The sequence below is a fragment of the Oncorhynchus nerka genome, linkage group LG22 (genome assembly GCF_034236695.1).
Source record: "Oncorhynchus nerka isolate Pitt River linkage group LG22, Oner_Uvic_2.0, whole genome shotgun sequence".
Lineage (NCBI taxonomy): Eukaryota > Metazoa > Chordata > Actinopteri > Salmoniformes > Salmonidae > Oncorhynchus > Oncorhynchus nerka.
Window position 1 is genome coordinate 3,195,083 of NC_088417.1, and position 15,286 is coordinate 3,210,368.

Genomic DNA, 15,286 nt, shown 5'->3' on the forward strand with positions numbered 1-15,286 from the left:
CTCTGTTCATACCATAACCCCATAACCCCACCACCATGGGACACTCTGTCCATACCATAACCCCACCACCATGAGGCACTCTGTTCATACCATAACCCCACCACCATGGGGCACTCTGTTCATACCATAACCCCATAACCCCACCACCATGGGGCACTCTGTTCATACCATAACCCCACCACCATGGGACACTCTGTCCATACCATAACCCCACCACCATGGGACACTCTGTCCATACCATAACCCCACCACCATGAGGCACTCTGTCCATACCATAACCCCACCACCATGGGGCACTCTGTTCATACCATAACCCCACCACCATGGGGCACTCTGTTCATACCATAACCACCACCATGGGGCACTCTGTTCATACCATAACCCCACCACCATGGGGCACTCTGTTCATACCATAACCCCATAACCCCACCACCATGGGACACTCTGTCCATACCATAACCCCACCACAATGGGGCACTCTGTCCATACCATAACCCCACCACCATGGGACACTCTGTCCATACCATAACCCCATAACCCCACCACCATGGGACACTCTGTCCATACCATAACCACCACCATGGGACACTCTGTCCATACCATAACCCCACCACCATGGGGCACTCTGTTCATACCATAACCACCACCATGGGCGCACTCTGTCCATACCATAACCACCACCATGGGGGCACTCTGTCCATACCATAACCCCTCCACCATGGGACACTCTGTCCATTCCATAACCACCACCATGGGGGCACTCTGTCCATACCATAACCCCACCACCATGGGACACTCTGTCCATACCATAACCCCACCACCATGGGACACTCTGTCCAAACCATAACCCCACCACCATGGGACACTCTGTTCATACCATAACCCCACCACCATGGGACACTCTGTTCATACCATAACCCCATAACCCCATAACCCCTCCACCATGGGACACTCTGTTCATACCATAACCCCACCACCATGAGGCACTCTGTCCATACCATAACCCCCACCATGGGACACTCTGTCCATACCAATACACCACCACCATGGGGGCACTCTGTCCATACCATAACCACCACCATGGGGGCACTCTGTCCATACCATAACCCCACCACCATGAGGCACTCTGTCCATACCATAACCCCACCACCATGGGACACTCTGTCCATACCAATACACCACCACCTTGAGGCACTCTGTCCATACCATAACCCCATAACCCCACCACCATGAGGCACTCTGTCCATACCATAACCCCACCACCATGAGGCACTCTGTCCATACCATAACCCCACCACCATGAGGCACTCTTCATACCATAACCCCACCACCATGGGACACTCTGTCCATACCAATACACCACCACCATGAGGCACTCTGTCCATACCATAACCCCACCACCATGAGGCACTCTGTTCATACCATAACCCCATAACCCCACCACCATGAGGCACTCTGTCCATACCATAACCCCATAACCCCTCCACCATGGGACACTCTGTCCATACCATAACCCCACCACCATGAGGCACTCTGTCCATACCATAACCCCATAACCCCTCCACCATGGGACACTCTGTCCATACCATAACCCCACCACCATGGGACACTCTGTCCATACCATAACCCCACCACCATGGGACACTCTGTCCATACCATAACCCCTCCACCATGAGGCACTCTGTCCATACCATAACCCCATAACCCCACCACCATGGGGCACTCTGTTTATACCATAACCCCACCACCATGAGGCACTCTGATCACAACTCTGACATTAGCAAACCGCGACAAAATGGCAAATTAGAGTGGCCTGTTATTGTCCCCAGCACAAGGTGCACCTGTGTAATGATCATGCTGTTTAATCAGCGTCTTGATACGCCACACCTGTCAGGTGGATGGATCCTCTTGGTAAAGGAGAAACACTCACTAACAGGATGTAAACACATTTGTACAAAAAATGAGCTTTTATATATATTTCTGGAATATTTTATCGCTGCAGGAGACCAGCCAACTATAATACCTGTTAGGCCTGTTGTTGCTGCAGGAGACCAGTCTACTATAATACCTGTTAGGCCTGTTGTTGCTGCAGGAGACCGGTCTACTATAATACCTGTTAGGCCTGTTGTTGCTGCAGGAGACCAGTCTACTATAATACCTGTTAGGCCTGTTGTTGCTGCAGGAGACCAGCCAACTATAATACCTGTTAGGCCTGTTGTTGCTGCAGGAGACCAGCCAACTATAATACCTGTTAGGCCTGTTGTTGCTGCAGGAGACCAGCCAACTATAATACCTGTTAGGCCTGTTGTTGCTGCAGGAGACCAGCCAACTATAATACCTATTAGGCCTGTTGTTGCTGCAGGAGACCAGCCAACTATAATACCTATTAGGCCTGTTGTTGCTGCAGGAGACCAGCCAACTATAATACCTATTAGGCCTGTTGTTGCTGCAGGAGACCAGCCAACTATAATACCTGTTAGGCCTGTTGTTGCTGCAGGAGACCAGTCAACTATAATACCTGTTAGGCCTGTTGTTGCTGCAGGAGACCAGTCTACTATAATACCTGTTAGGCCTGCTGTTGCTGCAGGAGACCAGTCTACTATAATACCTGTTAGGCCTGTTGTTGCTGCAGGAGACCAGTCTACTATAATACCTGTTAGGCCTGTTGTTGCTGCAGGAGACCAGTCCTGTTAGGCCTGTTGTTGCTGCAGGAGACCAGTCTACTATAATACCTGTTAGGCCTGTTGTTGCTGCAGGAGACCAGCCAACTATAATACCTATTAGGCCTGTTGTTGCTGCAGGAGACCAGTCAAATATAATACCTGTTAGGCCTGCTGTTGCTGCAGGAGACCAGTCTACCATAATACCTGTTAGGCCTGTTGTTGCTGCAGGAGACCAGCCAACTATAATACCTGTTAGGCCTGCTGTTGCTGCAGGAGACCAGTCTACTATAATACCTGCCAGGTCTGTTGTTGCTGCAGGAGACCAGTCAACTATAATACCTGCCAGGCCTGTTGTTGCTGCAGGAGACCAGTCAACTATAATACCTGTTAGGCCTGTTGTTGCTGCAGGAGACCAGTCTACTATAATACCTGTTAGGCCTGTTGTTGCTGCAGGAGACCAGCCAACTATAATACCTGTTAGGCCTGTTGTTGCTGCAGGAGACCAGCCAACTATAATACCTGTTAGGCCTGTTGTTGCTGCAGGAGACCAGCCAACTATAATACCTGTTAGGCCTGTTGTTGTTGCTGCAGGAGACCAGCCAACTATAATACCTATTAGGCCTGTTGTTGCTGCAGGAGACCAGCCAACTATAATACCTATTAGGCCTGTTGTTGCTGCAGGAGACCAGCCAACTATAATACCTATTAGGCCTGTTGTTGCTGCAGGAGACCAGCCAACTATAATACCTGTTAGGCCTGTTGTTGCTGCAGGAGACCAGTCAACTATAATACCTGTTAGGCCTGTTGTTGCTGCAGGAGACCAGTCTACTATAATACCTGTTAGGCCTGCTGTTGCTGCAGGAGACCAGTCTACTATAATACCTGTTAGGCCTGTTGTTGCTGCAGGAGACCAGTCTACTATAATACCTGTTAGGCCTGTTGTTGCTGCAGGAGACCAGTCTACTATAATACCTGTTAGGCCTGTTGTTGCTGCAGGAGACCAGCCAACTATAATACCTATTAGGCCTGTTGTTGCTGCAGGAGACCAGTCAAATATAATACCTGTTAGGCCTGCTGTTGCTGCAGGAGACCAGTCTACCATAATACCTGTTAGGCCTGTTGTTGCTGCAGGAGACCAGCCAACTATAATACCTGTTAGGCCTGCTGTTGCTGCAGGAGACCAGTCTACTATAATACCTGCCAGGTCTGTTGTTGCTGCAGGAGACCAGTCAACTATAATACCTGCCAGGCCTGTTGTTGCTGCAGGAGACCAGTCAACTATAATACCTGTTAGGCCTGTTGTTGCTGCAGGAGACCAGTCTACTATAATACCTGTTAGGCCTGTTGTTGCTGCAGGAGACCAGCCAACTATAATACCTGTTAGGCCTGTTGTTGCTGCAGGAGACCAGCCAACTATAATACCTGTTAGGCCTGTTGTTGCTGCAGGAGACCGGTCTACTATAATACCTGTTAGGCCTGTTGTTGCTGCAGGAGACCAGTCTACTATAATACCTGTTAGGCCTGTTGTTGCTGCAGGAGACCAGCCAACTATAATACCTATTAGGCCTGTTGTTGCTGCAGGAGACCAGTCAACTATAATACCTGTTAGGCCTGTTGTTGCTGCAGGAGACCAGTCAACTATAATACCTGTTAGGCCTGTTGTTGCTGCAGGAGACCAGTCTACTATAATACCTGTTAGGCCTGGTGTTGCTGCAGGAGACCAGCCAACTATAATACCTGTTAGGCCTGTTGTTGCTGCAGGAGACCAGTCAACTATAATACCTGTTAGGCCTGTTGTTGCTGCAGGAGACCAGTCTACTATAATACCTGTTAGGCCTGTTGTTGCTGCAGGAGACCAGTCTACTATAATACCTGTTAGGCCTGTTGTTGCTGCAGGAGACCAGTCTACTATAATACCTGTTAGGCCTGTTGTTGCTGCAGGAGACCAGCCAACTATAATACCTGTTAGGCCTGTTGTTGCTGCAGGAGACCAATCTACTATAATACCTGTTAGGCCTGTTGTTGCTGCAGGAGACCAGTCAACTATAATACCTGTTAGGCCTGTTGTTGCTGCAGGAGACCAGTCTACTATAATACCAGTTAGGCCTGTTGTTGCTGCAGGAGACCAGCCAACTATAATACCTGTTAGGCCTGTTGTTGCTGCAGGAGACCAATCTACTATAATACCTGTTAGGCCTGTTGTTGCTGCAGGAGACCAGCCAACTATAATACCTGTTAGGCCTGTTGTTGCTGCAGGAGACCAATCTACTATAATACCTGTTAGGCCTGTTGTTGCTGCAGGAGACCGGTCTACTATAATACCTGTTAGGCCTGTTGTTGCTGCAGGAGACCAGTCTACTAATCAAATCAAATCAAATGTATTTATATAGCCCTTCGTACATCAGCTGATATCTCAAAGTGCTGTACAGAAACCCAGCCTAAAACCCCAAACAGCAAACAATGCAGGTGTAAAAGCACGGTGGCTAGGAAAAACTCCCTAGAAAGGCCAAAACCTAGGAAGAAACCTAGAGAGGAACCAGGCTATGTGGGGTGGCCAGTCCCCTTCTGGCTGTGCCGGGTAGAGATTATAACAGAACATGACCAAGATGTTCAAATGTTCATAAATGACCAGCATGGTCGAATAATAATAAGGCAGAACAGTTGAAACTGGAGCAGCAGCACAGTCAGGTGGACTGGGGACAGCAAGGAGTCATCATGTCAGGTAGTCCTGGGGCACGGTCCTATAATACTATAATACCTGTTAGGCCTGCTGTTGCTGCAGAAGACCAGTCTACTATAATACCTGTTAGGCCTGCTGTTGCTGCAGCAGACCAGTCTACTATAATACCTGTTAGGCCTGTTGTTGCTGCAGGAGACCAGCCAACTATAATACCTGTTAGGCCTGTTGTTGCTGCAGGAGACCAGTCAACTATAATGCCTGTTAGGCCTGTTGTTGCTGCAGGAGACCAGCCAACTATAATACCTGTTAGGCCTGTTGTTGCTGCAGGAGACCAGTCTACTATAATACCTGTTAGGCCTGTTGTTGCTGCAGGAGACCAGTCTACTATAATACCTGTTAGGCCTGTTGTTGCTGCAGGAGACCAGTCTACTATAATACCTGTTAGGCCTGTTGTTGCTGCAGGAGACCCAATCTACTATAATACCTGTTAGGCCTGTTGTTGCTGCAGCAGACCAGTCTACTATAATACCTGTTAGGCCTGTTGTTGCTGCAGGAGACCAGCCAACTATAATACCTGTTAGGCCTGCTGTTGCTGCAGGAGACCAGCCAACTATAATACCTATTAGGCCTGTTGTTGCTGTAGGAGACCAGCCAACTATAATACCTGTTAGGCTTGTTTTGCTGCAGGAGACCAGTCTACTATAATACATGTTAGGCCTGTTGTTGCTGCAGGAGACCAGTCTACTATAATACCTGTTAGGCCTGTTGTTGCTGCAGGAGACCAGTCAACTATAATACCTGTTAGGCCTGTTGTTGCTGCAGGAGACCATTCTACTATAATACCTGTTAGGCCTGTTGTTGCTGCAGGAGACCAGTCTACTATAATACCTGTTAGGCCTGCTGTTGACAGATAATAAGAAGACCTCCACAGAGCTGCATTGATTCCCCAGGCCCAGCACCCTGTAAGAATCCATGACGAAGACAGTGAAATTATTTAGAGTAGCTTAGATGAGCCTCCAGAAGACATTCTGTTCGTTGCAGGTTGGAGTCCCCTGAGGATTGGTAGAGTCTTGTTGCAGAGGCTGAGAGAAACAAAGAGGACAAAAGAGAGAGGAAAGGCGAAAAATGACTGTATTTGTCGGAACAGCTCTGCTCAACTTGAACTTCCTTTGATATCCACCATGAACTGCAGGAGATTTTAGATCTTACTCACGGCGCCACAACGAATCAGTTGGACGAGCAGTTGATTTCCATAGAGGAAAATCTACAACAGTTTAATTTCAATAATAATGTTTTAGTTTCACAATATATATATATATATTTTACCTTTATTTAACTATGCAAGTCAGTTATGAGCCTACCCCGGCCAAACACGGACTGCGCGTGGGGCCTGCCGTGCTGCCCTGTTCTGAGCCAATTGCAAAGTCCTTCTTTGTGGCACCTGGCAACACAGCTGAACAGTAGTCCAGGTGCTACAAAACTAGGGCCTGTAGGACCTGCCTTGTTGATAGTGCTTTTAAGAAGGTAGAAACTAGAGCCTGTAGGACCTGCCTTGTTGATAGTGTTGTTAAGAAGGTAGAAACTAGGGCCTGTAGGACCTGCATTGTTGATAGTGTTGTTGAGAAGGTAGAAACTAGGACCTATAGGACCTGCCTTGTTGATAGTGTTGTTCAGAAGATAAAGCAAAGCTTTATTATGAACAGACTTCTCCCAATCTTAGCTACTGTTTGGACAGTTTTACAATCCAGGTTTACTCCACACAGTTTTTTGTGTATAACTTAGAGGTATATATAAAACTTAGAGTTTTTACTCAACTTGCTCAATTTCCACATTATTTATTACAATAAATGCCAGTGGCATGTCACGAGTAAAGATTTTTTTTTTAATTAAGGGGCCTAAACAGCTGCCCTGGGGAATTCCTGATCCTACCTGATTATGTTGGAGAGGCTTCCATTAAAGAACACTCTGTGTTCTGTTAGACAGGTAACTCTCAATCCACAATATAGCAGCGGGTGTAAAGCCATACATACGTTTTTCCCAGCAGCAGACTTGGTAATCTAGGTATCTAGGTTCCAAGATGGCGTAGCAGTAAGTCCTGTCGTGTCGTGTCCCCTGTATATATCTTTTTCGTTTTTTACATATTTTTCTTCGCATATGTCTTTAAAAACTTTTTTGCTAAACCTAAGCTTCCAAATACTCTCCTGCAACCCGCCTCACCCAATGTAGCTATTTTTCCTAAAGTATTTATATTTATATTTACTTCGGAACCGGAACCCCTCAACTGAAGCTCAACTGAAGCTAGCCAGCTAACCACTAGCCATGCTAGCGGTCTTCAGCTAACCGGTCATCAGCTAACCTTCAGCCCGGAAAGCTCTCGCCAGTTCGAACAACGCGACTCTAACCAGAGCATAACGGACCTATTTATTTTTTCATCCCCGGATTCTTCCTCGGATTCCCACCGCAAATGGAAAATTTTTCAGCTGGATCTTCACATCTAGCTATCTACGAACTGTTAGCTTGCTAGCACAGGCCTGCTAACCATCTGCATCGCCGCGTCCCAAACACCCATATTTACTTTCTATCTCTTTTTTATTTTTAATTTGTTTATACCTTCCGGAAACCTGCCTCACCCAATGTGATACGGAATCGCTATTATTTTTAATTTTTTTAGAACACACTCAAGAACCTCCAGAAGCTAACCAGCTAACTAGCTACAAGCTATTTAGTTATTGTTCGTATTTTTAAACCTGGATAACACTCGCCAGTCCAGCTTCCCTGCCCCATCCACCGCTGCCCCCTGGACACTGATCTCTTGGCCACATAGCTGATGCACGCTGGACTGTCCATTAATCACGGTACTCCATTCTGCTTGTTTGTTTTATCTGTTGGCCCCGTTGCCTAGTCAACGGCATTTTACCTGCTATTGTCGTGCCAGCTGATTAGCTGTTGTTGTCTAACCTACTGTTTTAGCTAGCTTTCCCAATTCAACACCTGTGATTACTGTATGCCTCGCTGTATGTCTCTCTCAAATGTCAATATGCCTTGTATACTGTTGTTCAGGTTAGTTATCATTGTTTTAGTTCACAATGGACCCCCTAGTTCCACTCTTCATACCCCTGATAACTCCTTTGTCCCACCTCCCACACATGCGGTGACCTCACCCATTACAACCAGCATGTCCAGAGATACAACCTCTCTCATCATCACCCGGGGCCTGGGCTTACCTCCGCTGTACCCGCACCCCACCATACCCCTGTCTGCGCATTATGCCCTGAATATATTCTACCATGCCCAGAAACCTGCTCCTCTTATTCTCTGTCCCCAACGCTCTAGGCGACCAGTTTTGATAGCCTTTAGCCGCACCCTCATACTACTCCTTCTCTGTTCCTCGGGTGATGTGGAGGTAAACCCAGGCCCTGCATGTCCCCAGGCACCCTCATTTGTTGACTTCTGTGATCGAAAAAGCCTTGGTTTCATGCATGTCAACATCAGAAGCCTCCTCCCTAAGTTTGTTTTACCCACTGCTTTAGCACACTCTGCTAACCCTGATGTCCTTGCTATGTCTGAATCCTGGCTCAGGAAGGCCACCAAAAATTCAGAGATTTCCATACCCAACTATAACATCTTCCGTCAAGATAGAACTGCCAAAGGGGGAGGAGTTGCAGTCTACTGCAGAGATAGCCTGCAAAGTAATGTCATACTTTCCAGGTCCATACCCAAACAGTTCGAACTACTAATTTTGAAAATTACTCTCTCCAGAAATAAGTCTCTCACTGTTGCCGCCTGCTACCGACCCCCCTCAGCTCCCAGCTGTGCCCTGGACACCATTTGTGAATTGATCGCCCCCCATCTAGCTTCAGAGTTTGTTCTGTTAGGTGACCTAAACTGGGATATGCTTAACACCCCAGCAGTCCTACAATCTAAGCTAGATGCCCTCAATCTCACACAAATCATCAAGGAACCCACCAGGTACAACCCTAACTCTGTAAACAAGGGCACCCTCATAGACGTCATCCTGACCAACTGGCCCTCCAAATACACCTCCGCTGTCTTCAACCAGGATCTCAGCGATCACTGCCTCATTGCCTGTATCCGCTACGGAGCCGCAGTCAAACGAACACCCCTCATCACTGTCAAACGCTCCCTAAAACACTTCTGTGAGCAGGCCTTCCTAATCGACCTGGCCCGGGTATCCTGGAAGGACATTGACCTCATCCCGTCAGTTGAGGATGCCTGGTCATTCTTTAAAAGCAACTTCCTCTCCATTTTAGATAAGCATGCTCCGTTCAAAAAATGCAGAACCAAGAACAGATACAGCCCTTGGTTCACTCCAGACCTGACTGCCTTCGACCAGCACAAAAACATGCTGTGGTGGACTGCAATAGCATCGAATAGTCCCCGTGATATGCAACTGTTCAGGGAAGTCAGGAACCAATACACGCAGTCAGTCAGGAAAGCTAAGGCCAGCTTCTTCAGGCAGAAGTTTGCATCCTGTAGCTCCAACTCCAAAAAGTTCTGGGACACTGTGAAGTCCATGGAGAACAAGAACACCTCCTCCCAGCTGCCCACTGCACTGAGGCTAGGTAACACGGTCACCACCGATAAATCCATGATTATCGAAAACTTCAATAAGCATTTCTCAACGGCTGGCCATGCCTTCCGCCTGGCTTCTCCAACCTCGGCCAACAGCTCCGCCCCCCCCGCAGCTCCTCGCCCAAGCCTCTCCAGGTTCTCCTTTACCCAAATCCAGATAGCAGAGGTTCTGAAAGACCTCCAAAACCTGGACCCGTACAAATCAGCTGGGCTTGACAATCTGGACCCTCTATTTCTGAAACTATCCGCCGCCATTGTCGCAACCCCTATTACCAGCCTGTTCAACCTCTCTTTCATATCGTCCGAGATCCCCAAGGATTGGAAAGCTGCCGCAGTCATCCCCCTCTTCAAAGGGGGAGACACCCTGGACCCAAACTGTTACAGACCTATATCCATCCTGCCCTGCCTATCTAAGGTCTTCGAAAGCCAAGTCAACAAACAGGTCACTGACCATCTCGAATCCCACCGTACCTTCTCCGCTGTGCAATCTGGTTTCCGAGCCGGTCACGGGTGCACGGGTGCACCTCAGCCACACTCAAGGTAATAAACGATATCATAACCGCCATTGATAAAAGACAGTACTGTGCAGCCGTCTTCATCGACCTTGCCAAGGCCTTCGACTCTGTCAATCACCATATTCTTATCGGCAGACTCAGTAGCCTCGATTTTTCGGATGATTACCTTGCCTGGTTCACCAATTACTTTGCAGACAGAGTTCAGTGTGTCAAATCGGAGGGCATGCTGTCCGGTCCTCTGGCAGTCTCTATGGGGGTGCCACAGGGTTCAATTCTCGGGCCGACTCTTTTCTCTGTATATATCAATGATGTTGCTCTTGCTGCGGGCGATTCCCTGATCCACCTCTACGCAGACGACACCATTCTATATACTTTCGGCCCGTCATTGGACACTGTGCTATCTAACCTCCAAACGAGCTTCAATGCCATACAACACTCCTTCCGTGGCCTCCAACTGCTCTTAAACGCTAGTAAAACCAAATGCATGCTTTTCAACCGATCGCTGCCTGCACCCGCATGCCCGACTAGCATCACCACCCTGGATGGTTCCGACCTTGAATATGTGGACATCTATAAGTACCTAGGTGTCTGGCTAGACTGCAAACTCTCCTTCCAGACTCATATCAAACATCTCCAATCGAAAATCAAATCAAGAGTCTGCTTTCTATTCCGCAACAAAGCCTCCTTCACTCACGCCGCCAAGCTTACCCTAGTAAAACTGACTATCCTACCGATCCTCGACTTCGGTGATGTCATCTACAAAATGCCTTCCAACACTCTACTCAGCAAACTGGATGCAGTCTATCACAGTGCCATCCGTTTTGTCACTAAAGCACCTTATACCACCCACCACTGCGACTTGTATGCTCTAGTCGGCTGGCCCTCGCTACATATTCGTCGCCAGACCCACTGGCTTCAGGTCATCTACAAGTCCATGCTAGGTAAAGCTCCGCCTTATCTCAGTTCACTGGTCACGATGGCAACACCCATCCGTAGCACGCGCTCCAGCAGGTGTATCTCATTGATCATCCCTAAAGCCAACACCTCATTCGGCCGCCTTTTGTTCCAGTACTCTGCTGCCTGTGACTGGAACGAATTGCAAAAATCGCTGAAGTTGGAGACTTTTATCTCCCTCACCAACTTCAAACATCAGCTATCTGGGCAGCTAACCGATCGCTGCAGCTGTACATAGTCTATTGGTAAATAGCCCACCCATTTTCACCTACCTCATCCCCATACTGTTTTATTTATTTACTTTTCTGCTCTTTTGCACACCAATATCTCTACCTGTACATGACCATCTGATCATTTATCACTCCAGTGTTAATCTGCAAAATTGTAATTATTGGCCTACCTCATGCCTTTTGCACACATTGTATATAGACTCCCCCCTTTTTTTCTACTGTGTTATTGACTTGTTAATTGTTTACTCCATGTGTAACTCTGTGTTGTCTGTTCACACTGCTATGCTTTATCTTGGCCAGGTCGCAGTTGCAAATGAGAACTTGTTCTCAACTAGCCTACCTGGTTAAATAAAGGTGAAATAAAAAATTAAAAAATGTCAAAAGCCGCACCGAAGTCTATCAAAACAGCCCCAACAAATCTTTTTTTTAAATATAATTTTCTCTCAGCCAGTCATCAGTTATTTGTGTAAGTGCTATGCTTGTTGAATATCATTCCCTATAAGTGTGCTGAACGTCTGTTTGTTTACTATAAAATAATATTGTATCTGATCAAACACCATTTGTTCCAGAGGTTTACTAAGGGTTGGTAATAGGCTGATTGGTCGGCTATTTGAGCCAGTAAAGGGGTCTTTACTATTCTTGGGTAGCAGAATGACTTTAGCTTCCCTCCAGGCCTGAGGGGGCACATTTTCTAGTAGGTTTGGATTGAAGATAATGCAAATAGGAGATGCGTCCTCTATTATCCTCAGTGATTTTCCATCCAAGTGGTCAGACCCTGGTGGCTTGTCATTGTTGATAGACAACATTAATTATTTCACCTCTTCCACACTCACGTTACAGATCCATAATAAATACAAATGAAAAGTTCTTGTGCTGACGTTGCTTCCAGAGGCAGTTTGAAACTCAGAAGTGACTGTTGCAACTGGGGACAGCCAATTTTCAGCTAGAGTAGAGCGGGTGGGCAGCAGGTAGCCTGGTTGTTAAAGCTAGATTGCATTTTCTAAACTGACAAGGTAAAAATCAGTTGTTCTGCCACTGAGCAAGGCCACTGAGCAAGGCAGTTAACCCTCAATCACGGACTACAAGAAGAAACCCAGCCCAGTCACGGACCAGGATGTCTTGCTCCCAGGCAGACTAAATCACTTTTTTGCCCGCTTTGAGGACAATACAGTGCCACTGACACGGCCTGCAACGAAAACATGCAGTCTCTCCTTCACTGCAGCCGAGGTGAGTAAGACATTTAAACGTGTTAACCCTCGCAAGGCTGCAGGCCCAGACGGCATCCCCAGCCGCGCCCTCAGAGCATGCGCAGACCAGCTGGCCGGTGTGTTTACGGACATATTCAATCAATCCCTATACCAGTCTGCTGTTCCCACATGCTTCAAGAGGGCCACCATTGTTCCTGTTCCCAAGAAAGCTAAGGTAACTGAGCTAAACGACTACCGCCCCGTAGCACTCACTTCCGTCATCATGAAGTGCTTTGAGAGACTAGTCAAGGACCATATCACCTCCACCCTACCTGACACCCTAGACCCACTCCAATTTGCTTACCGCCCAAATAGGTCCACAGACGATGCAATCTCAACCACACTGCACACTGCCCTAACCCACCTGGACAAGAGGAATACCTATGTGAGAATGCTGTTCATCGACTACAGCTCGGCATTCAATACCATAGTACCCTCCAAGCTCGTCATCAAGCTCGAGACCCTGGGTCTCGACCCCGCCCTGTGCAACTGGGTACTGGACTTCCTGACGGGCCGCCCACAGGTGGTGAGGGTAGGCAACAACATCTCCTCCCCGCTGATCCTCAACACGGGGCCCCACAAGGGTGCGTTCTGAGCCCTCTCCTGTACTCCCTGTTCACCCACGACTGCGTGGCCATGCACGCCTCCAACTCAATCATCAAGTTTGCGGACGACACAACAGTGGTAGGCTTGATTACCAACAACGACGAGACGGCCTACAGGGAGGAGGTGAGGGCCCTCGGAGTGTGGTGTCAGGAAAATAACCTCACACTCAACGTCAACAAAACTAAGGAGATGATTGTGGACTTCAGGAAACAGCAGAGGGAACACCCCCCTATCCACATCGATGGATCAGTAGTGGAGAGGGTAGCAAGTTTTAAGTTCCTCGGCATACACATCACAGACAAACTGAATTGGTCCACTCACACTGACAGCGTCGTGAAGAAGGCGCAGCAGCGCCTCTTCAACCTCAGGAGGCTGAAGAAATTTGGCTTGTCACCAAAAGCACTCACAAACTTCTACAGATGCACAATCGAGAGCATCCTGGCGGGCTGTATCACCGCCTGGTACGGCAACTGCTCCGCCCTCAACCGTAAGGCTCTCCAGAGGGTAGTGAGGTCTGCACAACGCATCACCGGGGGCAACCTACCTGCCCTCCAGGACACCTACACCACCCGATGTTACAGGAAGGCCATAAAGATCATCAAGGACATCAACCACCCGAACCACTGCCTGTTCACCCCGCTATCATCCAGAAGGCGAGGTCAGTACAGGTGCATCAAAGCTGGGACCGAGAGACTGAAAAACAGCTTCTATCTCAAGGCCATCAGACTGTTAAACAGCCACCACTAACATTGAGTGGCTGCTGCCAACACACTGACCCAACTCCAGCCACTTTAATAATGGGAATTGATGGGAAATGATGTAAATATATCACTAGCCACTTTTTTTAAATTTATTTTATTTCACCTTTATTTAACCAGGTAAGCAAGTTGAGAACAAGTTCTCATTTATAATTGCGACCTGGCCAAGATAAAGCAAAGCAGTTCGACACATACAACGACACAGAGTTACACATGGAGTAAAACAAACATACAGTCAATAATACAGTAAAAAAAAAAAAAAAAAGTCTATATACAATGTGAGCAAATTAGGTGAGAAGGGAGGTAAAGGCAAAAAAGGCCATGGTGGCAAAGTAAATACAATATAGCAAGTAAAACACTGGAATGGTAGTTTTGCAATGGAAGAATGTGCAAAGTAGAAATAAAAATAATGGGGTGCAAAGGAGCAAAATAAATAAATAAATTAAATACAGTTGGGAAAGAGGTAGTTGTTTGGGCTAAATTATAGGTGGGCTATGTACAGGTGCAGTAATCTGTAAGATGCTCTGACAGTTGGTGCTTAAAGCTAGTGAGGGAGATAAGTGTTTCCAATTTAAGAGATTTTTGTAGTTCGTTCCAGTCATTGGCAGCAGAGAACTGGAAGGAGAGGCGGCCAAAGAAAGAATTGGTTTTGGGGGTGACTAGAGAGATATACCTGCTGGAGCGTGTGCTACAGGTGGGAGATGCTATGGTGACCAGCGAGCTGAGATAAGGGGGACTTTACCTAGCAGGGTCTTGTAGATGACATGGAGCCAGTGGGTTTGGCGACGAGTATGAAGCGAGGGCCAGCCAACGAGAGCGTACAGGTCGCAATGGTGGGTAGTATATGGGGATTTGGTGACAAAACGGATTGCACTGTGATAGACTGCATCCAATGTGTTGAGTAGGGTATTGGAGGCTATTTTGTAAATGACATCGCCAAAGTCGAGGATTGGTAGGATGGTCAATTTTACAAGGGTATGTTTGGCAGCATGAGTGAAGGATGCTTTGTTGCGAAATAGGAAGCCAATTCTAGATTTAAC